Below are 27,101 nucleotides of genomic sequence, written 5' to 3' on the forward strand. Positions count from 1 at the left end.
ACTCCTGATATGGGCTTTGAGTGTTGGAGAATTAAGTGCTTTGTTCTGGTGTTCTTTGTTTGACGTCATTCATCCATAACCTATACTCGGCTTCATTAAGATCATTCACAGCTCAGGAAGAAGACAATGTATATTTTCATCAATTCAGCCTGGATTAGTAAATAAAGGGTATTATTAGAAACTTCAGGAACTGCAAAAGCAAAGGAATCATTTTTTAAATGTTTAAAACTATGGAAAGATTTCAAAATGTTGTGTCTAAAACTGAACTAAATAACTGGGTATTTGGGAATGTGCTTGTAAAATCCTAACACTTGGGAGATGAAGAAGTTCAAGGCCATAGGAAGTTTATGGCCAGGTGTGCCTCAAAAAAAAAAGGAAAATAAATTTAACTGACAGTAATGAGATGCTGAAGTTGAGGCACGGTGTGCTAGAAGTCCAACAAAAAGAATAATGAAGTGTGTTTTAAAGAGTAGGAGAAATGGTATGATCAATGTCTGCGTAGTCTGTGTTATTCTAGATGGTACATTAACGTTGTTTGGAAAAAGAAAATCTTCAAATAATAAGAATTATACTAACAACAGTGAAGATATTCTGCAAAAATTAATTGTTTTGACTCAAAAGGTCACTTGCCATGTCTGGTTTTCTACTTTTGCCCAACCAATTCATTTGTAATTGATTCCTTCAGCATCATTTCTCTTATCACGGTTCATATACATTTAAATCAAAGATAAACGAAGGACTATTAGGGAACAGGCGTATAATACAGGAACACAAAGGTCCAGGTATGTGGTTACTCTTATAGGAAATGAGAATTCCCTCAGAAATGGATCCAACTCAGCTCCAAAGCTTGAACACATACAACTGTGCTTCCTGTAGACAGACTGATTCATAGACAAACCTTTAAATAAAGGACAAACATACTTTAAATAAAATCTTTTGTGGGGACTTCATTGTTTTCTTCTTTTGCTCTTTAGGAGAGAAGTCTATAAAGCTTGGGTCATAATGAAAGCTCCAAGCCTTCACCTGGAATTCCAGGGCTAGAATTCTTATTCACAGGGAATCATAACATTTCAGTTGTTCTCTGTACACAACACAAAAGATTTGTTGTCTGTTAGATTGCAAAAAAAAAAAAAAAATTCCATTTTAGTTTCCTTTTCGATACACAAGACAGTTGCTTACTGTAAAGATACAGTACAACTTGTTTTAATAATAAAAAAATGAAAATGGTATAGTGACCTGAGAAACAAGAATGCAAATATGGAAATGAGCAATTTAATATCTTAAAAATTAAGTTCTAAACTGTCTAATGTACAAATTTCATTTGTAGCTAATTGGCTATGAAACCAAAATATGTACCATGAAAGTCCATGTTTTAAATAAGAGGCAGCGTTTTCCAAATAATGTTTACACTGGACTAAATACTTATATAATATAATAAAAAGTAGCAAACATATTCGTTTACCATCATTACTTTGTTTAAATTGTGATTTTTCAGCCCTTAGAGTTTGTAAGTAGAATATGGGCTCGTATTCTAGGTGCAGACAGGGATGGTGACAACGCAAGATGGCTCTTGAGCATGACTGTCAAGTCAGGTTGCTGGCAGAGACAAGCGGAGGGGAGGATCCAGTTCTGTGAATTCTTTCACCTGCCTCACCAGGGCAGCTGGCTGGACTCCAATCTGTCCAAGTACTCAAGATCCCGGATGATATTTTCCTCTTCTTGCCACACAGATTCCACCAGAGAAAATACTTAGGGCACAGAAGACCAAGTGAAGAGAAGAAAAAGGTCCAAGGAAAAGTGCATGGTTATAAAATAACATAAAATACATAATTCAGTCCTCGCAGTGGCTTGACACTCACTGTGTCAAAAACCAGTCAACTGTGTTTACTAAAGTTTTCTCTGTACAAAATGGAATTGACAGAGGAAAAACAAACAAAGCCGACTGCAACTCCCTTGGCCAACATAAATTAATGCAATTCTTTGCCCTATGAGGAAATCTGAAGCTAAATGGTAGTGAACTTTCTCTGTTTGCCTGTATTCTACCAATCCTTCAAATTCCTACAAAATCCTGCTGTTTTTCTGAGACACGTTCTTCATGAACCTCTTGTTTGTATCAGTCACTATATTGTCATTATGCCCTATGCTGACATTGCTATCCTAAATAAAATTAATAAATATCTCCATGCTGCTTTCTAACTACAGGGCAAGACTAAGAAATGTAATATATTCAGTTTTCCAAAGCTTTAGTCTCATTTCTTCCACATTTTGTTTTGTAATCACAAATTAATCTTTTCCTTGCCTCTGTTTACCTTCAACAAAGAGGAAACAGTAGCAAGTTTTACTTCTAATGGGCCATGAGGGATAATCCTTAATACTTCCTTCCATTATTGTTAACTAAAAGTCTTTTCAGGCCAAGGGTGGTGCTCAAAAATGCTGAGAATAAAAATAAGAAGTGAAAACAGGGTTGCCCCTGAAAAAGCTCATACTCAGAGCCTTTACAGTTTACTCTTAGAATCAGACACATCTTCTCGGGTCTCAATAAGCTAGAAAGACAAAGGGAACTGCAAACCTTAGAAGCTCAAGACCCCCAAGACCCAAGAACAACAGACCAAATCAATGCGACGATGAATTGTGGGTGCATGTCTGTACATATCAGAAATCAAAAGCCCCCCACGTCATCTTTCATATCTCAAAGGAGTTGACCCACACCCTAGAAAGCCCCTCAGATCCCACAACTTCTCAGAAAGCAAGAAGAATCAGATTTCGTAGGCAGACAGTTGTAGCTGAACATTCTGATTATCAGCATTGAACAAATTAACTAAGCTGTTAGCACATGCAGGACTAAAAGACAATGTCTAAAATGAAATCTCATATGAGTAATTTTAAAAATACAGATGCAACAGATGCTTTCTAAAAATAAATGAAAGATAAGTCCAGGATAAAATATATTTCAGCATAAATTTAGATTACTATTCAATGCTAGAAACACATGAGGCAAAACATTTAAAAAGCAGCAAATCTTTAAATAAAACTCCACATACTCATGAAAACAATAAAGCTTCAGCACTTATCCTACCCAACAAATATACCACAATATAATTACAAAAAGACATAAAAACATAAAGGTTCATACCAAAGTTGTTTTAAAGTTATAAGGATTTGTAAGCTCAGTAATAACCAATTTTCTCAAGAATTCCTCATCAGAATCTAGTGAAGTACTCAGCTCACCACTGTTCCTTCTCTTCCAAATCTTGAATGAGAACAGCTAAGAAAAGCTGGGCCACATCAAAATCAAAGCAAGCAAATCTTTTACTGCTAAAGCTTAGACTGCAGATGGCTGGGAACAAGACCGCCATGTCCAGGCCCAAGTCAGAACAGTACTTCTTAAAAGCAGATTAATCTTTTTCTTCAGGCTTGGAAATTCTGGGCTATGTCTGGGAAAATAACTACTCCACTACCTTGATACTGGGCTCCGTGTTTCTTCCAGACCTAAAATGAGACACCTTTCCTTATCTCATCTGGAGAAAAGAAATGGCTTCAAAGTCCAAGAGACAAGGCATATTGCAGGTGCCAGTAAGATCAGAGGCCTTGTCGGATCACCTGACTTACTATAGGAGGAAATGTATTGAACAGTTATCCAATAAAACATCCAAAATTAGCATATTTCCTTGATTAAAAGGCTCACAAATGTCTTACAGAATGTCACTATTAAATGACAACTATTGGTTGCATATTCAGTGTGCTTCAGAACGATTTAACCAACAGAAATGTGCTCCAGCATGCAACTTGATCTCAAACCTGATGACAATTTTCACCTTAAGGAATATGTACTTCTCATATTAATATAAGAATTCTAATTAATGTGGCTGAATATTAACATTTTTATGGCCCTAAAATGTTTCAAGTAACAATTGTATGTATAAAATGATATTTAATTAAGTAAAATATGCATAAGTATTTCTCTTACCAGATGCAAGGTATCCTGGTTTCCATTAATCTCCCTTTAATATCTTTAAATCTTAGTAATCAGAAGTTAGGAGTTTTTTATTAAATGTTTAAAATGGAAGATTAAAGCATAACCATATTCTTTAAATAAAAAAAAGAAACTATCTTTTTTCATTATACATACTAATCTAAGTTCCCACTCCCTCCCCTCCTCCCATTCTCTCCACACACCCTTCCACCCCACCCCCATCCAATCCTCAGAGAGGATAAGGTACATTGCTTTGGGGAAAGCCCAAGGCCCTCCCTACTATATATAGGCTGAGCAAGGTATCATCCAAAGAGAATAGGTTCCCCAAAAAGCCAGTACATGTAGTAGGGATAAATCCTGGTGTCACTGCCAGTGGCCCCTCAGTCTGCCCCAGCCATGCAACTGTCAACCATTTTCAGAGGGACTAGTTTGGACCTATGCTTGTTCCTTCCGAGTCCAGCTCATGTTGGTGAGCTCCCATTAGCTCAGGTAAACTGTTTCAATGGGTGTATCCATTATGGTCTTGACCCCTTTGCTCATATTCTCATTCCTTCCACTCTTCAAATGAACTTTGGGAGTTCAGTCCAGTGGTCTGATGTAGGCATCTGCCTCTGTTTCCATCAGGTGCTGGATGGAAGTTCTATGGTGATATTTAAGATATTCATCAATCTGACTACAGGGCAAGTCAAGATCGGGCCCCATCTCCTCTTAGGGTCTTAGGTGGGATCATCCTTGTGGATTCCTGGGAATTTCTCCAGAGCCAGGTCTCTTGCTAATCCTATAATGGCTCCCTCAATCAAAAGATCTCTTTCCTTTCTCTCATCTCTGTCCTTCCTCCTTCTCAACTATCCCATTTCTTCAAGTTCTCCTCACCCCTCTCCTTATCCCCATCTTTTCCCCTTTCACCCTCCCTTCTCCCCCAACCCCATACTCCCAATTTTATCAGACAATCTTTTCTGTTTCCACTTTCCAGATGTATCTATATATGTTTTTCTTAGAGTTCACCTTATTTCTTAGCTTCTCTAGGATCATGAACTAGAGGCTCAGTATCCTTTGTTTATAGTTAGTATCTACTTATGAGTGAGTACATATGATATTCATCTTTTTGGGTTTGGGTTACCTCACTCAGGATAGTGTTTTCTACTTTCATCCATTTGAATGCAAATGGCCTGGATGGATAGCTCCACAGTTAAAGGCTAGGCTCACAACCAAAAACCTAACTGTTGACTGAGGTTTCTGTCCTGCCTGGTTACTCGCAGTCATTAAGTCCCAAAGCAAAACACAGAGGTCTACATTAATTATAAACTGATTGGCCTATTTGCCCAGGCTTCTTATTAACTCTTATAACTTATATTAGCCCATAATACTTGTTTGTGTTAGCCACGTGGCTTGGTACCTTTTTGGTGAGGCAGTCCCATTTTGCTTGCCCTGTGTCTGGTTTCCTCTGTGTCTGGGTGATGACTGCAGACTGATCCTTTCCTCTTCTCAGAATTCTCATTGACATGAGAAGTAGAGACTTTCTGCCTGGTCACTGTTGCCCTGCCTATACTTCCTGCCTGACTACTGACTAATCAGCATTTTATTAAAAATAATACAAGGGACAGGATAAAAGACATTGCTCCATAGCACATAACCATATTCTTATACAAGTAAACAGTATATCCTAAACCTAAGCTTTCTTATGAATTCATTTCCTTACAGTGGTTGAGTCATTTAACCTTCAGACATAATACCTTCTCATAAGAAAACTGAGAAAGATCAGTGTTAATGGAGAAAGAGTCAGTGGCATAAGGTCTGCTCACCAAATCTGGGTGTGTAGAGGAGGAATAGCTACAATCACACATTTCAGAAGGGAGCTGACAGCATGACAAATCTAATATAAAGCCAGTCCCAAGATGCTTTCTTCGACTAATAGTAAGTAAGTAAGCATATGCTAGTCAAAAAGTAGAGGTTACTCTACACCTGGCACTCTCATAAATCTATTCTACTATTAGCCAAATTAATTCAGCAGCACAGAGCCTAACTGTTTTAGAATCTGAACAAATCAATGACACAAAAATGACAGAGATACATAAGCTGCTGAGATAATGTCTATCACATTCAGTGATCTTGGGAGAAAACATCAAAGAAACACCAATTCTTGAGCTGCTAAGGGTTGAATCTAGCATTTCCCACATGCTAGATCAGTGCTTTACTATTGAGCTGTGTCATCATTCCAAAAATAACCAATTTGATAAAACCTCACCTAGTATAATCTATGTTGAACTCCTTCGTAAACCTGTTAAGGAATAATCAGTGAAGATAAATATTTTTGATCCCTTATTTGTTTGTATAACTCATTCATTCTCATCTTCCATCCACCTATTCATTTATTCTACCAGAAATTGAGTAGCCTTAACTATATACCAAATGTTCCATTATATAATGGAATGTATATGGTGAAATGCTTTGGCATACTCTGCCGCCTCACAGCTCATGGGTAGCAACAAACACAAGTGAATTAGATGCTGAGATCAGACATGGCTCATGTATATCTCCCAAAGGTGTACATGTTGTAAGCTTGTTCCTGTTAGGGTGATGTTGGGAAGCAGAGAGGCCTTTAAAAAGTGACACTGAGGAGAAGTGCTTCCTGGCCCCCACTTCAGCTCTGGTTTCCTGTATTATCATGCATTCCCACTCTAGATTCCTCTATAATATGAACCACTGTAGGAATATGACCATAGCCAATGCCAGTACCATGTCCATCAATCTCTAAAACAATGAACCAAATAAACAACTTTTGTAATAAAGTATTCTGGTTTAGATATTTCATTAAAGTAATAGAAAACTGCTGGACAAGGCAGCTTGTTGGTTCCTGGCTGCCTGGCTAGCTTTGACTAGAAATAATCACACAGAAACTGCATTAATTAAGTCACTGCTTGGCCCATTAGCTCTAGATTCTTATTGGATAACTCTTATATTAATTTAACCCATTTCTATTAATCTGTATATCACCATGTGGCTGTGGCTTACCAGGTAAAGTTCTCAGCATCTATTTCCAGCAGCTCCATGGCTTCTCACTAACTCTGTCTTCCTCCTCCCATGCTATAGGCTGAGCCAGTTTCTTTATTCATTAACCAATAAAAGCAACACATAGACAGAAGGACCTCCCACACCATTTCCTCTTTTCTGTTTAACCAAAAAGGAAGGCTTTAACTTTAACATAGTAAAATTACATATAACAAAACAGTTATCATGCAAGAATTACCATTACAATATTTATATCTACTTTATCTTTTATCATAACTAAGGAAAACTATATCTATTCTTCAACTTCATCAAAGACCATATAGGATATAATATTACTTAAGTAAACAGGAAGTACATTGCAAGCAACTTCCAAAATTCTAAAATTAACAGAGGTATCTCGCTGCCTGACAATTACCCAAAGTTTTTTAGACCATTGGGGCATCCATCTTCAGCCTACAGGGCCATAGTACCAGGCAGACTTTTCCAAGAAGCAAGAAATTTCAAAGACAGTTCTACCTGTATTGGCAGTTTGTCAGTCACTTTCTTCTGTGTCCTGCAGAATGTCTAGTAGACTCTTCCATTAAGCAGGAACCCTGAAGGATCAACTCACCTGTAGGCAAATTTAGCAGTCATTTCTCTTTTGAGTCCTGCATATCCTGTTCACACAGCATACCATAAGGCAGTCCAGGCAAGAGCAGTTTCTTGCCCAAATGGCTAACCAACTCCATAAGGAGGCCTCTTCAATGCCCATCTTCCTCTTGAAGTAATTGGGGCTCCCAGGAGCAGATGTGTCTCATTGTTATGAAAGTCCTAAATTCTTAAAACACTTTAAATGCCTTATTCTGTAGTCATTGAAAGGTTTGAAGAATACCTATCCATCTGAAATACATCTCTGTACATCTAGAAAATCTAACTAACATAACTACAAACTTGACTATTATAGATGATTATCTATTAACCTAAATTTCTTAATTATACAATGCATTTTTAGTGAGCTGTACAAACATAATGCCTTAATCAAGAGCAGAAATATACACACAACAAAATTGACCTTAAATTTGTGTCAATAAAGCAAGATCCATACCAATACAGATCTCTAAAGCATATCCCCCTTTAAATGTAAAGAAACATTTGTAAACAATATTTGAGAATATGGGTGTAGTTTCCTCCAAACTGCTTCCTGCTGTTTATTGGGTGAAGTAATTTTTTTGAGGGATGTTCAAGGTGACCTTTCAGGTGATCTTGGCCCATCAATCCATATTAGTCTGGAAGCAATCTACAGGTTTTAATCTAAACAAAAAGGTTTAATTTAAACAAGAGAAGAACCTCTTTTCTAAAGCAACATATTCCTTGATCCACATTTTGAAATAAAGATTCCTTTAAAATATACATGTTGGTTTAGCTTAGCAGACCATACAATGAAATATTTCTCTGTACTTAGCTCCTTCACAGTAAAAAAAAAATTCAAAGGAAACACAATAATATGCACAATCCAGACTCTCTGTGAATTTTCCATCTTTTCATGGTTTGTTTTTCTTTATTCCTTTTCATCTAAGACTGTCTGTACTCTGTCTCTTTAAAGACATTGGTTTTGGGGGGACTAGAGAGATGGCTCAGTGGTTAAGAGCATTGCCTGCTCTTCCAAAGGTCCTGAGTTCAATTCCCAGCAAACACATGGTGGCTCACAACCATCTATGATGAGGTCTGGTGCCCTCTTCCGGCCTTCAATCATACATGCAAAAAGAATATTGTATACATAATAAATAAATATTTTTTTAAAAAGACTTTGGTTTTTTAAAAATGATTTACTTTTTCTCCAACTCTCTAAGCACTTTTTCTTCTTTCTCCCAAGTCTATGTAAATTTATACAACACTGTGACCCATTAGAGTTCTTTAATGTCTGAATCTGTCCTTATTGAGTTATCTGTAATTCTTTACTATCTTGAAGAGCTTTTAAAATGGTCAGCAGCGGGCGGTGGTGGTGCACGCCTTTAATCCCAGCACTTGGGAGGCAGAGGCAGGCGGATCTCTGTGAGTTTCGAGACCAGCCTGGTCTACAAGAGCTAGTTCCAGGACAGGCTCCAAAACCACAGAGAAACCCTGTCTCGAAAATACAAAAAAAATTTAAAAAGAGTTTGAGGTCAGGGATGGTAATGCCTCCAGACGATCCTTTATTATATAAGATTGTTTTGGCTATCCTGGGTTTTTTGTTTCTCCATATAAAGTTGATTATTGTCCTCTCAAGATCTGTGAAGAATTTTGATGGGATTTTAATGGGGATTGCATTGAATCTATAAATTGCCCTTGGTAGAATTGCCATTTTTACTATGTTGATCCTCCCAATCCAAGAGCAAGGGAGATCCTTCCATTTTCTGGTATCCTCCTCAATTTCTTTCTTCATTGACTTAAAATTCTTGTCAAATAGATCATTTACTTCCTTGGGTAGAGTTACCCCAAGATATTTTATGCTATTTGTGGCTATCGTGAAGGGTGATGCTTCTCTGATTTCCATCTCTGCTTCCTTATCCTTTGTGTATAGGAGGGCAACTGATTTTTTGGAATTGATCTTGTATCCTGCAACGCTACTAAAGGTGTTTATCAGCTGAAGGAGTTCTTTGCTGGAGTTTTTGGGGTCGCTTATGTACACTATCATACCGTCTGCAAATAATGAAAGTTTAACTTCTTCCTTTCCAATTTGAATCCCTTTGATCCCCTTATGTTGTCTTATTGCTATTGCTAGAATTTCAAGCACTATATTAAAGATGTATGGAGAGAGTGGACAACCTTGTCGTGTTCCTGATTTTAGTGGAATAGCTTTGAGTTTCTCTCCATTTAATTTGATGTTAGCTGACGGCTTGCTATAAATAGCTTTTATTATACTTAGGAACGACCCTTGTATTCCTAATCTCTCTAAGACCTTTATCATAAAGGGATGTTGAATTTTGTCAAATGCTTTTTCAGCATCTAATGAAATGATCATATGGTTTTTTATCTGTTCAACTATGTTCATAGCAGCATTGTTTGTAATAGCCAAAACCTGGAAACAACCTAGATGCCCTTCAGTGGAGGAATGGATGAAGAAAGTGTGGAATATATACATATTAGAGTACTACTCAGCAGTAAAAAACAATGACTTCTCGAATTTTGCGTGCAAATGGATGGAAATAGAAAACACTATCCTGAGTGAGGTATCCCAGACCCAAAAAGAGGAACATGGGATGTACTCACCCATAATCGGTTTCTAGCCATAAATAAAAGACATTAAGCATATAATTTGTGATCCTAGAGAAGTTAAATAAGAAAGTGAACCCAAAGAAAATCATATAGTCATCCGCATGGAGAGGGGAAGTAGACAAGATTGCAGGGCAAAAACTGGGAACTTGCGGGTGAGGTGGCATGGGGCAAAGAGGAAATGGGATGAGAAACATGAGAAGGGGAGGATGGGAGGAGCTCGGGGGATTGGGATGGTTGGGATATAGGAAGGGAGGATACGGGAGCAGCGAAGTATATATCCTATCTAAGGGAGCCATCTTAGGGTTGGCAAGAGACTTGACTCTTGAGGGGTTCGCAGGTGTCCAGGAATATGTCCCCAGCTGGTACCTTGGGCAACTAAGGAGAGGAAACCTGAAATGACCCTATCCTATACTGATGAATATCTTGTATATCACCTTAGAACCTTCATCTGGCGATGGATCGAGGTAGAGACAGAGTCTCAATTTGGAGCAACGGTCTGAGCTCTTAAGGTCCAAATGAGGAGCAGAAGGAGGGAGAACAGGAGCAAGGAAATCAGGACCACGAGGGATGCACCCACCCACTGTGACAGTGGAACTGATTTATTGTGAGCCCACCAAGGCCAGCTGGTCTGGGACTGAATAAGCATGGGTTGATTCTGGACTCTCTGAGCATGGCGGACAATGAAGGCAGATGAGAAGCCAAGGACAATGGCACTAGGTTTCGATCCTAATACATGAACTGGCTTTGTGGGAGCTTAGCCTGTTTAGACGCTCACCTTCCTGGACGTAGATAGAAGACCTTCGTCTTCCCGCAGGGCAGAGAATTTGGACTGCTCTTCAGTATCGAGAGGGAGGGGGAATGGTGTGGGGGGAGGAGAAGAGGAGTGGGGATAGGGGGAGGGGGCAATATTTGGGAGGAGGGGAGGGAAATGGGAAACGGGGAGCAGGTGGAAATTTTAATTAAAAAAGAATAAAAAAATTTTAAAAATAAATAAAATAAAATGGTCAGCAGCTTGGTTGCAGCTGTTCTGGATGCTTGCTCTGCCTCTCTCCACTTTTAAAATGGTGGAGGTAACATTACTGCCAGCTCAGGAACTGCCAGGTAGGAGCTGCACTCAGCACTTCAACTATGAGAATAAGTGTGCAGCACATAAAACCCTTTCTATCTAAACAATAGCTAAATCTGCCATGCAGAGCACTATGCAGCCTGGAAATATCTCTGTGTATGGCAGCAGGAATCCTCCATGCTCTCTTGCCTGTGAATGCCTAGTAGACCTGATCCTGACATATGCCCAGGTGTTAGCTACTTTCCTCCCAACCCCAAGTGGGCACACAAACACCTGAGCCCACAAATGCCATTCAAATGCTCCATAGCTGGAGTTCACACTGGCAGCATGATGCAGGAAGCTGCGTTTTAAAACTGCAGCTTTTTTCTGCTACAGCTGAATCAGGAAAACCTCTCTTAAAGGAGTCATGACTCTGCTTGCTTCTAACAAACAGAGCCAACCCCCAAAAAATGCCATTACCAAACCATGCTTAACTCTGTTCTTTTGTGTCTAGGATTACTTTTTAAAGTTTTTTTCAGGTCTTTATGAGGATGTAGTTACCCACTTTGCCACACCAATCTGTTGGAGAAGGCTGCTGTTGGTTCCCGGCCATCCAGCTAGCTTAAACCAGAAATAATCACACAGAAACTGTATTAATTAAATCACAGCTTGGTCCACTAGCTCTAGCTTCTTATTGGCTAACTCTTATATTAATTTAACCCATTTCTATTCATCTGTATATTGCCACATAGCTGTGGTTTAACGGGTAAAATTCCCAACATCTATCTCCAGTGGCTCCATGGCTTCTCTCTAACTTCATCTTCCTCCTCCCATACTATAAATCAAGACAGTTTCTTTTTTTCATTAACCAATAAAAGCAACACATAGACAGAAGGACCTCCCACACCAGAAAACCAAGTTATATAAAAATGGGTGTTGAATTATTTGTCATAGCCAGAACCTGGAAACAACCTAAATGCCCCTCGATCAAAGAATAGATAAGAAAAATGTGGTACATTTACACAATGGAGTACTACACAACAGAAAGAAATAACAATATCTTGAAATTTACAGGCAAATGGATGGAGCTAGCAAGCATCATATTGAGTGAGGTAACCCAGATCCAGAAAGACAATTATCATATGTACTCACTCATAAGTGGTTTTTAAACATAAAGCAAAGAAAACCAGCCTACAAATCACAATCTCAGAGAACCTAGACAACAATGAGGACCCTAAAAGAGACATACATGGATCTAATCTACATGGGAAGTAGAAAAAGACAAGATCTCCTGAGTAAATTGGGAGCATGGGGAGCTTGGGGGAGGGTTGAAGGGAGGGGAGAGGCAGGAAAGGGAGCAGAGAAAAATATAGAGCTCAATAAAATCAATTTAAAAAAATGGGTGCTGAGCAGTAAGGTCATCACTGTTACTATACCTGAAAAATGAGGAATTGGCTATGCAGTAATATGACAGACATTAGTTGGAAGAGTCTAGAAGAGAGGACTAGAAAAGGCAATACACGGGTTCTGGGTGGAAGACTCAGAATATGGAGACCTGTAGCAGAGCTCAGCTCAGAGAACAGAGGACCCTACTGAAAACTGAGGAAGAAGCTAGCCTTATTAGCCCCACTGAAGGCTCATTTGACTACATTGATTGTATCCATGACCAAAGACTGTAGAAGGCCAAGCTTAAAAGCAATAGAGTACTTTTTAGAACAGGATTGGCAACAAAGACCTTGGATATCAGCGCAGGTAGACTGGCAGTGAGTTCCAGGAGCAGGAAAAAGCAGGGGAGAAACATCTAAACATTTCACAGTCTGACCAGGAATAGAAAATGGCATGTTCTGGAGAATGAAACCATGGTCAGCTCAGCTAACTGTGTACTAAAAAAAAAAAAAATCCCCCCCCCCAAAATGGGGGTCATTAACCTCCCTTCAGCACAACTGGAAAAGGCCTCAAATACATCTCCAAAATGTTTAAGGTTCCACTCCAATCCTACATCCAGGGCACCGTTTTTATTGGAAATGGCCTTCAAGCATCCTCCATATGATCATGGTCTAGAGCTACCTCAAGATACTCCTCACATGTTTTCAACAAATTATTCCACATACGCATAGTTCCAACAGGCTCAGGCACTGGTTGAGTGACAGACCACAGTGGTGTCCAGATAGTGCTGATGTTTTCAGGTTAAAAAGGCAAGAGTCGTGAAGGTATGTCAGTTTGTATTTTAACTTCAAAGGAAAGTGTGGTTTGGGCATGTAGAAATCTACCATGGGGTGAAAGCTCCTGCAGAGGGTCCCCAACAGTGTCATGAATAGTGGAGCCCTGACCAAAGGAACCGTAAAATGAGAGAACCATCAGCAACCTACTACAGCTCTAGTCATGGAACACTCTGCACCAGCAAAGCCATAGGGGCGGGGCTTCTCAAGGCCCCGAAGACCCACTCTTTATCACAATGTTCTCAATTGCAGACTTAAGGATTTACTGTCTGATCTGCGAGGTTTCAGTCTTGCTTCTGAGGCAATTTTACTCCTTTCTCTTTGCACACATCCCCTTCTTGGAATAGACATCCTGTTCCCATGGCATTATTTCCTCTTGGAAGTTTATAGCTTGGTTTTTGCATTTTTCAAAGGATATGGTTAAATAGTTTTCCTGGAGCCTCAGATGAGACATTAAACTTGTACCTTTGAATGATGCGCAGATAGCTAAGACTTTAATGATTATAGATAGTGGAGATAGAAAAATTGAATTTTGCTCTGTAAGATCACAGGCATTGGAGGCCAGAAGCAAAACATTATATAAGTATATCTCTTCCTGTTTGATAGTTTAGAAACTGGTCTGCACTGTTGCAATCTTAGTTTAACTTATAAGAAGTTAGTCTTAGAAGAAGGCTGTTTCTAGCCCCTCCCCACATCCTTGATTCTGACTCACTACATGGCCATTTTTTTTGTATGCCTACTGTGATGTCTACCATGGGCTCCTTATCAGAATTCACATTGATGCCATGTTCTTGATCCTCCTGAACCATTTAGAAAATGATTTCTTTTTTTAACTTCCTCTTTAAATATTTTTAAAGATTTATTGCTATTATTTTATTTGTCTGCATCTGTGTGTCATATGTGTGCTTGGTGTCCAAGAAGGTGATGGTTGCTGGGTATTGATCCCAGATCTTTCACAATAGTAAGAAGTTCCCTTAACCACTGACCCAACTCTCCAGCCCTAGGGAAATGATTTCTTTATAGACTACTTCTGATACTTTGTTACAATAATAGAAAACACTATTACATAGGGATTTCCGTGTATTACGAGAGTGTAGTAATCAGTCACACCCCATATTATATTTGAATACAAACACTGCAAGAAAAAATAGTATGCTTTGATAGAAAATAATAGTTGAGCAAATTTTATCTGTGTGACTAGAGGCAGATAAAATAGAGGGAGTCCATATTAATAAAGTGGGTACTGTGGAAAGGCAGTCACTTCAACTAGAAGGAAAATCATGTGTGAAGGGTTTGAACTGAAAGTAGATGGTACCTTCTTGGCACTGTTTGGTGGGACAGAAGGATGGTAATCGAGGCAGGGAAAATTACCAGGAAATACCTGAGAGGAGTCAGATCCCAGATCCTAGCGGGGTTTAAGAGATAAAGCTAAGACATTGATTCATCATTCAGAGTATAATAAGAAGACACACTCACACACACACATGCATACATGCAAGCACATACATGCACAAACAAACACACTTGCACACACATACACAAAGAGAGAGAGAGAGAGAGAGAGAGAGAGAGAGAGAGAGGTGGTTTGAGGGAAAAGGTGTTAAAAATAGAATCTGGATGAGAATAGGCAGGTTTTACCTGGATTTTAACTTGGAAAATGAAACTGTTTTGTCATATTATAAAATTTTAGAAAAGATTAGTGAGGGCTGTGTAGTTACACATTGCTCATTATAAGGTGAGTTCATGTAAGAAGACAACTATGGTAGACCTGTCTGGTTACCCTGCACAGATTCTTCCTGAACCAATGAACCCATCTCCCAATCACCATGAGTACTGGCTGCTGAATTCTCTTCCAGGGCTCCTTTTCCATAGAAAAGTGCTTCCTTCTTTCATGACAAAGGCAAGGAAGGCTGAACTTCTCTACCATGTGCCACCCTTCCCTGTAGTTTGTGCTCCAGATCCTCCCTCTGTAAAGGCTACACTTACCTTGTGACCAATCACATATCCAGGTTAAGAGGTGGAGGCAGAGGGCAGGCTCAGGCGGATGAAAGAATAAACACATACACATGTACACACACACACATACATACAAATGTACACATGTACTCACACACCCACATGCACACATGCAAGCATACACACATGCACGAGCAAACACACTTGCGGGCACACACACACAAAGAGAGAGAGGTGGCTTGAGAAAAAAGGCAGTTAAAAAATACAATCCAGATGAGAATAGAATCAGGCAGGTTTTGTCGTGAGTATTGTTGTTGTCATTTGTTGTTTAGTTTGGTTTGACTTGGTTTTGGGGTTTGAGTTTGTGTTTTGAGATGAAAGGTAATGAGGACTTACTTGAAGGATTTTTGCCGTGGAAGTGGAACTGTGAAATTTTTGTGAGAGAAACGGTATAACCAAAGAGTGAAGACTCAGAGAAAGAGTGGCAAAGGGGATATGAAGAACATGGAAAATAAGTGACTTCTCATAAGCTGGGAATATTTGTGCTTCTCTAACTGGAGGGCAGAAGGAGTAGATGACTGTTCCTTGCTGGAAGCTGATAAATTCAGTAGTGTAAAGTGGAAAGCATAGTCACCTTATGACTTCCACTCTTTAATGATGTAGTTTTCCATTGAGGTTGCAAGGTTTAAGAAAACTTGTTTGAAGGATGTGGCGCCCTGATAGGCTGGTTACCCATAACCTAGTAGATGACTGTGCTCATACCCATACTGACAACACTAAGAAAACTTAGTAAGTTAGAGAGAGAGAGAGAGAGAGAGAGAGAGAGAGAGAGAGAGGAGAGAGGAGAGAGAGAGAGAGAGAGAGAGAGAGAGAGAGAGAGAGAGATTGAGACAATGGGAGGGAATAGTGATGGGAGAAATAGAAGAGGGATTGGAGGGAAGGAAATGGGGTAGGCTAGATCGAATCATATTATATGCATACATGAAATTCTCAAACAGGAAATTAAGAAGAAAAGTACTAGAAAAAGTAAGGTCATGTGCTCCTTACAGTACGACAGTAAGATTCAATAGCATCAGATTTTCATCTGAGATGGTGATTATGAATTTCTAATGACATCAGAATGCCCATGATTATGGTTCTCATCAGCTATTTTCTAAAGCATGTATGTAGTCTAGCAGATGGCATGCAATTCGCCAACGATGCAAGCATCACTTGGCTAGACAGGAAGAAATGGAGGTGTGAACTATGAGGGTATCAAGAAAGGAATAACCACAATAGACCTTAAATTCTGAGACAAATGAGAAGAAGGCTCAAAGGTGAGCTGTCTCACTCAATAACGTCCTTGCCATTCAAACCCACAGGACAGAGTTTGGACCCCCACCACTCTCATTAAAAAATAAAAAATAAATTTAGAAAAAGGCAACAGGGCAGTGGTGGCACATACCTATAATCCCAGCACTAGGGAGGCAGAGGCAGGCAAATCTCTGAGTTCAAGGACAGCCTGGTATAAAGAGCATGTTCCAGGACATCCAAGGCTAGACAAAGGAACCCTATCCCAAAAATAAAATAAAACAAAAAAACAGTGGTACTCACCGGAAACCTCAGCACTGAAAAGTCAGAGACAGGAGGCTCCATGACACATGCTGAGCACCTAGATTTGACAAATAGGTGATCTACAAAACCAATGAGAGACCCTTTCTTAAAAAGTGAAGCAAAAGCCAACAGAAGAAGACACTGAGCATCAACCTCTGGCTTCCACATGTTTGTGCGCGCGCACACACACACACCCATAGCCTTCCCCCAACACACAAAAGTATGCTTAAAGAACTCTTTAGGCAGATCTGAAAGACCCATATGGTCTTGTGCTCACAAGAGCTTAATAAATAGTGGAAGGGATGAGAGAGTAAAGATTTTTGGATTTTTTGGATGGCTCAGTCTCTAGAAGAGACGTCAGGGTGTGCCTTGGGAGTGGGTGGGACATGATTAAACCCGTTCACTGACAATCGCTTCTCATTGTACAGTTTGTTTCACGCAATTCCACCTGGTCAACTAACACTAGTCAAACACTACAATTTTGTTTTTATAAAAACTAGCCACCATGCTACTACAAGGCAATCTACATGAGTAAATTAGAATAAACGAAGCAATTTTTTTCCCTTTAGACAGAATTGAACTTCAGGAAAATATTAGCTTAAATAAAGTGCTAGGAGAAATGTTTGTTTTTTCATTTTATGGGGTTAACAGTACTAACGTGGCCTTGGACCTCTCTTAGCAAACTGATCAATCAGCATTCTACTGATTGCTTCATTCCTACTTCTCTACATAAGAGGGGGGAAAAGCCTTGCAAAACGTGTTTGCTCTGTTTGTTATTCTGGATAAAGCCAATAACGAGTTGCAGCTGCTGAACAGGGTGTTCTGCCTGCCGAGGCCACCACTGTAACTTATAGATAGGAATGAGCAGCCAGAGACGTGCCTCGGGCTGGAGCCAGCGCAAATAGGACACACTCTGGGCTATAGTATGTGCATTTTATTAGCCAGCAGTTCACTCCTGGGGGAGCTTGACTGGCCAGTGACAGGCTCCAAAGGAGAGATTTTTAATTATCACAACTCAGTTCAAAGAGTTGTTCTCTTTTTCTGACCTGAAGCATTGGCTTATGTTAGGCAAAAAAAAAAAAAAAAAAAAATGTAGAGGTACATGAGGCCGACTTCAAACAATATGGGTCCCTCTGGACAGAGTACACCTCTGACTAGTCCATTCTCAGGGCAATGCCTGAGGCCTCATGGTCCCTAGTGCTGAAATTGATCTCTCGCACCCAAAGCAACTGAGTCTTGTGCCTTTTCCCTGTGTATTTATTGGCTGTGGGCCAAAAGGATGTGTGGCCAACAACCTGCCCTTGACCATTAAATAGCTCTTTAAACTGAGCTAACTAACGGAGTACATTATTTACAATATGATCTACTTTTGTCCTAGATTATTAAGTTGTGAGGAAAACAATGATAGTCAACATGATGAGGATTTTCTCAAAGTGACGACGTTTCCAGTATGAAATGGAATTAGTGTGATTCTCATAATTGGTTTGAAAAGATTCACCACCTAGTCACCCTTCGGCCAGTTCCTTTAACTCTTCAGATCTCCATTGGTTCACATATAAAATGGGAATGCTGACCATAGCTATGGAGGGTTGTTGAGAGACATCTGAATGACTTATATGAAATGTCTGACATCAGCAAGCAATACACCTACAGAAAGAGTATCGAAGTAGCCTAGACAGGTGGTGTTGCCAAACCTGAAGACCCTAGTTTATCCTCAGGACCTACCTGATGGAAACAGAAGCCCACAGCTGCCCTCTGACCTCCATATGTGTGACACCACACACACGCGCGCGCGCACACACACACACACACATACTGAAAAACCCTCGTTTTCAAGGGCGGTGTGAGAAATCCCCCAGTCTCAATAATTCAGGCCAACAGATGCAATCAGCAAGAGGTGTCTTTATTGATTACACAGGCGCCTGAGGGTGCAACAGTAGCTTACACCAACTGCCCACCCCGGGGCAAATTCAAACAGCCATATTTATAGGGAAAAATGATTACATAAGAGGGTAGTATAGTACAAGCATTTCATTGACTCTCAAATTGATGGGCTTAGCTCATCCTGGGAATGGCCCCATGTCTATTCTCGAATTTCCCCGAAAAACCATAAAGACAGATAAAACACCCTGTAGCAAGTTGGCAATTTAGATAGGATGTCTTGGGGGGTGGAGTATTCCTCTCCTTAGCCTAGTCAGTGAGTCTGCAACCCATAGATATCCAGTTTTAGTATCGGTTGAGCCCGGGGGCCCAGCTAAATTTTCAGCAGAATTTAACATAGTATGTGGGCACAGGGGTCTTTTAAGTATGGGGGGTCTTTCAATACTACAAAATAAAATGAAATTATAATTATATACTAAAATATCAAATTGCATATTCTATGATAAGAATACTTAATATGTAACTTAAAGAGATATAGAATGTGTGCAGAAAGTTATAAATGTATACACAATATGAATATATATGCACTATGCCATCAATGAATCCATGAAAATAATATTTAAATGTATTAATGTTCTTTTCTGTTTTGAAACTCGTCTTATTGACCTTCTCCACCTGCACCTTCATTTATTTGAACTAGTTTAGGATTGTTATCATTGAAAAATAATATCAAAACAGTTTGTGTTTCTCATTTAGTTCATCAATGGTATTTCACACAGAAGGCAATAGTTCTAAATAATCAGACATGTCCAGGGAGAAAGGACTTTCTGTACCTTAAATGTTGTTAATTTCTCATGACCCCGCCTGGAAGATTGAGATTATATAGCAGTCTTTCATATCACCAAAAGGCTAGTTACTTAATTCCTATTACCGCTGCAAGGCTTCAGAGGAGAAGGTGGAGGAGTTGTGGCGGAAAGAAAGCCATGGCCCAAATTCCAGGCCATGAAGGGAAATGAAGAATGGAAACACAAGTGTCCGATCAGTTCCTTTATTTACACCCCTCAACCCAGCCCTCAAGCAGGGACCACTCCTCAGAGAAGTAAAGGAGTGAGTTAACAACGGCCACAGACCATCAACAGTGGAGATTGATGCCCAGGGAATCCCAGGGTCGAGAAACAAATGGGGCTCCCAGAACTATCCAAATCCTCAGTGTCACAACACAGAGGTTCTGAAAGAGTAAGAGAAAATGAGAGACCTTCAAGTCCAGATGAAAAGACTGCTGTAGGCAGAGCACTTCAAACAAGTAACAGGCGGTCAAAGCAGAACCCAGTATCACCACCAAAGAACAGGCTGAGCAACAAACACACTGAGGACCAATACAGAGCCCCGACAACACGTCTCTGTGTACAAATCATAGATGGTCCAGCTGACATTGCTGGTCCCTGGCACCATTTCCTTCTCCACCTCCCAGTGGCATGAGCTAAACGACTGTCACGAAAAGGAATCGGGGAGCCAGTTACCTAAACAGAGTTCTTGAACCACAGTGCTGCACTTAAGAAGAAAATTTAGCACGCTAAATGAAAGATGAGTCTCTAGTCGATGAACTAGACCAGATTAATTATTTAAAAACCTACAACTTCATTGCTCATTTGAGCCAACTGCAGGGAATTCCAAACCTTGTTTTAAAGTAATCAATAGAGATGTTTCTAAGAAAAAAATAAAGAGTAGGACCACACTGAAATATTTTACAGCATATCACAAGATCAGAGTGGCCTTGCACACTGATGCAGTATTACCGCATAGCAGTTCTGTTCAGAGGGTTCTGTAGACATGAACTAGTATCGGGCTTCAGTAATACAACAAGGTGGACACTGTTGTTATTCCCATCACACAGATGAGGGAACTGAAGCCAGAGGCCCAGTTAAGTTGTCTTCTCAAGGTTTCCCTATTTATGATGATAGGGCTTGAATGGAAGAAGTTATAAGGCACATAGATGCGTTTTAAAAGAGAGCAATTATACAGAGCAATGTGCACAGTAAAATATTAAAAGCAATCAGACACACGGCCACATTTTATAATTGTATCTGTGAATGACCAGGAAAAAATCTAAAAGGACATTATAAAGTTAATCCTGGTGCTTTCTTCTGTACTTGGAAGATTTTTTTCATGGGGAGATTTTTTATTTTAGCTCTGATAATTTAATTATTTTGCATGGAGAATACAGTAATGCACTGCTCTTGTGACTAACGTTAGATAAAATGAACGAGGATGACTTGACTGCCAGTAGCATGGTGATATTAGTAATATTTTGTACTTTATTTGGAATATGTTTATTACAGAATGATAAATAAACATGGTGAACTATTTTGATGCTGTTAAAAAATTGCATCACATTAATGCCCTAAAATTTGCAGTGGTTGTCAAAGAACTGATTTCTAATTATAAAATAATATTTAAATAGGAACCAATGCCATTCTCAAGAACATTAACACACAGTGGTTATGATAGACAAGATAATTTCCATTGAAACATAAAAGAATGGGAAGTCAATTATTAAAATTAAGTGCAGAAATACGCCTCACTTTAATGAATTAAAGTGAAGTTTGCTCTTATATAATTATTTTTTTTAATTTCTGATGAAGAACAGTGATACACACCTGTAATCCCAGCATTTGGGGAGCTAAATCAAGAGGATCATGAGTTTGAGAATAGCCTGAACTCCATAGCAACCCTGTCTCAAAAACAAGAGTTTTGATTTCTCATATAGAGCAAATGTACCTTCATTCTATTTGGGTTCTATTATGCAATCTGCAAATATACAAAAGAGAATATGTTGAAATTATATTGCTGTGAATTTCTGCATAAAATAGAAATGAAGATAAAACTTAATTATAAAATTAAATATAAGTTCTTAGAAAAGTCATAATATCCTTTAAAATATGAATGATTTATTAGAACAAGAAAGAAACCTAAAAAAGTTCACCTTATTAAGGTGAAACTAATTTTATTATATAATTACATCACCTTTATTACTGTTTTAAGTCCTGGCACAAAGAAAAGCAACTGATGGATGAAAGATAATGAATGACAGCACCATCGCCAACATCAGGAAAGCCAAAGAATTCATACATATGAATTGGGGAAAGAACTCATTGCTCATTACAAAAAAAAGGCCTCTTAAGTAGGTTATTTATTTACATTTTAACTTTGTGCCTGGTTTACACAGCAAGGAGATGCAGAGAAATAGAGAGAGAGAGATGTTAGACGGATAGCTGATATATAGAATAGATATACAAGTAGATGATAGATACAGACAGACAGACAGACAGATGATGAATGGATGGGGGATAGATATATGGTAGATGGATTAATAAATATATGATAGATAAATAGATTAGATAGGTAGATAGATGATAGATAGATAGATAGATAGATAGATAGATAGATAGATAGATAGATAGGTGATAGATGATAGATATATAAGTAGATGATAGATATATACAGGCATATATAGATGATGAATGAATGAATGGATGATGGATAAATACATACATAGATAATAATTAGATAAAGATAGACAGATAGAGAGATAGATAGATAGATGATAGATAGATAGATAGATAGATAGATAGATAGATAGATAGATAGATAGATAGATAGGATAAGTGACAGATGATACAATAGATCACATAAGTAGATGATAGATACATACATAGATGGTAGTTGGATTATGGCTAGATACATACATAGGAGGTAGATAAATGGATAGCTATAATAGATAGATGATTGATAGAGATGATAGACAGACAGACAGACAGATCTTTCAGCCAGAAAAGATAGTAGTTGTGGGGAGCAGCGTGGAAGAAGCAGCTGCAGGTGTTTGGTAGGCAAGTGAATTGCTTTAGTCTCCACGCAAGGCCAGACTCAGCATAAACACATCATCTACAAACAGTAGCTGATGAGTCACACCACTTCTGATTCTAAAACAATCACAGCTGCTTAATAGTTTTTATAGAAAATGCCACATTGTTTAAGGAAGTGTGGCAGCTTACCATAAATTGGTGACATAGACACGCACCTTTGAATCAAGGCATCATGTTTCATTCAGACTGCAATCGAACAATGACTGTGTGACACCTGAGAACATTGGGGTGTGTCTACACTCAGGACTCCAGAGTGCTGCTTTGGCAGGTGTTGTTTGTGTTGTTTGTGTGTAGCAGAAAGCACTGGTGGAACATGACAGCTTCTTTATTTCTTTTGCAAGAGGCTCACCAGCCAGACCATCCAGCCTTTACCTACCGCTCCAGTCAGTCTGAACTAGGAAATTGCCATTCCTCCAGAATGCATAGGAAATGTAAAAGAAAATTATTAACATGGAAAGATTTTTTTTACCAGTTATAATTGCTTTTTTCTCTCTCTCTCTCTCTCTTAGCATGAGTCCTTCTTACCAATCATTGGTTTGAAAATTAACCCCTTAGCAATGTGCTATAACTGAACCTTATGGTGACCTGAGGAAATAAAAACCCCAAACTGATAATTCACCCTTAGATAATAGATAATACACCTTGGCAGCTTATCAGCATTTCAAAGGTCAAAAGTTGTAGAAATTCCCATCAAAATGCTTCTGGTATTGTAAGCAAGGAGAGTGGTGAATGTTAGAGCTTTCTGGGTTTCTGGTGTGTTCACCAATATGATTTAAACTTATCACAGACTTATGACTGCCATCATTTCTACCATGAAATAATGAATCAGAGAGTTTGCCTTTGATGATTTTTTTTCTTGTGTTGATTTGCCTTGTGCTATTTAGCTTTAGTTTACAAAGTAATCCAAAATTCAGTCAAGGTTCCCAGGCAATAAGGTGTTTCTGTATTCTTTCTCCTGTACTCTCATTTCTTCCTGTTGACTATAAGATCTATCCAACAAATTAAATTATTTGCTAAAAAAGCATTATGGCAAAAGATACCCACAGCTGGGTTCCAGTAATCTTTGTGGACCTATTGGCCCATTTTGGATTGTTAATTCATTGAACTTGTATCAAAACAGAATACACAGGGATTTTTTTAAATTGAGATTAGTTATATGCAGTTTTCAAAGATTATGTACACACAAAACCCCTGCGTGGGAACTTGTCCTTCCTGGGATATGTTCAAAATGTGTCTGGTGGAGATGGCAATGTGGCTTCAGCAGACATATGTTTGTCCCTAGGTAAGTGAGTTTTGGCATAATCTCTCTGAATCCTAAAATGGAGAGCTTTAGAAGAGCATATCCAAGTCTCCTCTGGCCACACACACACACACACACACACACACAGAGAGAGAGAGAGAGAGAGAGAGAGAGAGAGAGAGAGAGAGAGAGAGAGAAAGAGAGAGAGAGAATAAAAAGGGCAAAGAGTCAGTTCTTCATTTTGCTAAGTGTATGCAGTTAAAAAAAAAAAAAAAAGATGAATGCCTTGTACCGGGATGCAGTTTTTGAAATACTAACAAATGTGTTTTAGTATTAGTGAGTGTCATGTTGCCTACTCTACTCACTGAATGAAACAACAATACTAACCTCCTGGACAGAGTAAATATAGCAGAATCTTTAACTAAGATAAAAGCATAGAAAACAAGACTTTCAGGTAGTATTATAAGAAAATGGGTTTGTAAATTCCAATTGGCTAGAGCTCATATGACTCAGTATGGTATTTTTAGAATGAAACTTGAATCAAGAACAAAAAGGATTGTTTTGGCTATCCTGGGTTTTTTGTTTTTCCATATAAAGTTGATTATTGTCCTCTCAAGATCTGTGAAGAATTTTTATGGGACCTTGATGGGGATTGCATTGAATCTATAAATTGCCTTTGGTAGAATTGCCATTTTTACTATGTTGATCCTCCCAATCCATGAGCAAGGGAGATCCTTCCATTTTCTGGTATCCTCTTCAATTTCTTTCTTCAATGCCTTAAAGTTCTTGTCAAATAGATCTTTCACTTCCTTGGTTAGAGTTACCCCAAGATATTTTATGCTGTTTGTGGCTATTGTGAAAGGTGATGATTCTCTTATTTCCCTCTCTGCTTCCATATCCTTTGTGTATAAGAGGGCATCCTATAGCCATACTGATGAATATCTTGCATATCACCATAGAACCTTCATCTAGCGATGGATGGAGATAGAGACAGAGACCCACACTGGAGCACTGGACTGAGCTCCCAAGGTCCTAATGAGGAGCGGAAAGAGGGAGAACATGAACAAGGAAGTCAGGACCACGAGGGGTGCACCCACCCACTGAGACAGTGGGGCCGATCTATTGGGAGCTCACCAAGGCCAGCTGGACTGTGACTGAAAAAGCATGGGATAAAACCGGACTCTCTGAATATGGCGGACAATGAGAGCTGACGAGAGGCCAAGGACAATGGCACGGGGCTTTGATCCTACTTCATGTTCTGGCTTTGTGGGAGCCTAGACAGTTTGGATGTTCACCTTCCTAGACCTGGATGGAGGGGGGAGGACCTTGGACTTTCCACAGGGCAGGGAACCCTGACTGCTCTTCGGACTGGAGAGGGAGGAGAAGAGGAGTGGGGGGAGGGGGAGAGGGGCGGGAGGAGGGGGAGGGAAATGGGAGATGGGGAGGAAACGGAAAATTTTTTTTCAATAAAAAAAAGAAAAGAAAAAAATAAAGAAAAAAATGTTAAATAATCCTAAAATATTAAATAAAAAATAAATTTAAAAAAAAGAACAAAAAGGAGTTTAGTCCAGCACTAAAAAGTGCTTAAAACCTTTGCACGGAGGGACAGCAGTAGGCAGGGAGTCTCTGATAAAAGGTTGAGTGTATTGGACCATGCTATGTGGGAAAATAGCTATTGTATACACTTGCCCTTCCCAGATTTGAAGGCACAGCAAACTCTTACAGAAGAAATTTAATGTTTTGTTTCTCGAAGTACAGCCAGCAAGCACTGCAGGCCCTTAAGAAAACTGCTCATTCAACGTGACTTCAGAGTAGCCATGGAAGCTACCACTTGAGTTGGGAAGGTCCCAAACTTCTGAGCCAGAAGATGCTTCTTGGAGTTTTGGAGCTCACTTTCTATACCTAAAGCTACCACAAATTTCTGAATATCCTTAAGAGAAATCAAGAGAGGGCTTAAAAGGTGTGTTCACAAAAGATAGCCGGAGTTTGGGCATGAGGTGTGATATAGGTCTAGCCCAGACACACAGCCAAGTTCACATGCCTAAAAAACACCACCGGATACTGACTAAAAAGCTCAAAGTATGAAAGAGGAGTTCTGTGGTTCAGTAAAGTCAGAAAGAAAAATACAGATAAAGTCAAAAGGGCAGCATACTCTTCCGAAAGCCAGTGTGGTCTGTGTGCTACCTGGTAGTATGTAGCTTAGATAATCTTCTGTAAAAATTAGCAAAGAAAGGGCAAAAAAAGAGAACTTAGTATGTGACTGAACAAATTCACAGTAACTAAGTCAAGGGTGACTATTTCCATCCAATCAGGCAAATAGGGAGATGGGCTAACTTCAGTGATAGAAAAGGACAGCTTCTCTTCTATCCCCACAAGTTAGGACTGTGTATTCAAAAACTAGGATGGGCCGGGCGGTGGTGGCGCACGCCTTTAATCCCAGCACTTGGGAGGCAGAGGCAGGCGGATCTCTGTGAGTTCGAGACCAGCCTGGTCTACAAGAGCTAGTTCCAAGACAGGCTCCAAAACCACAGAGAAACCCTGTCTCGAAAAACCAAAAAAAAAAAAAAAAAAAAAACTAGGATGAGTCTTCCCTTTTGTGTATTCCCTGGTAACATCACCCACTGCAACCTTAGTTTCCGATCCTTGTTAGACATGTTCAAGTTAACAAAGCATGTAATCAGGCTATATATCAGAGTCAATAATTGTCATTGTGTTGGGCTGGAGAGTTGGCTCAGTGGTTAAGAGCATTGCCTGCTCTTCTAAAGGTCCTGAGTTCAATTCCCGGCAACCACATGGTGGCTCACTACCATCTGTAATGAGGTCTGGTGCCCTCTTCTGGCCTGCAGACATACACAAAGACGGAATATTGTATAAATAAATAAATATTTAAAAAAATAATTGTCATTGTGAAACAGTAGACATGTACAAATTGAACCCACAAGCTGGAGTAATGGTCTAAGGTAGTTGCTTCAAGAGTGGGCATTCAGATATGCTTCCAAATTAGTGTGCATTGAGCAGAAGAAAGCTG

The sequence above is a fragment of the Chionomys nivalis genome, chromosome 2 (genome assembly GCF_950005125.1).
Source record: "Chionomys nivalis chromosome 2, mChiNiv1.1, whole genome shotgun sequence".
Lineage (NCBI taxonomy): Eukaryota > Metazoa > Chordata > Mammalia > Rodentia > Cricetidae > Chionomys > Chionomys nivalis.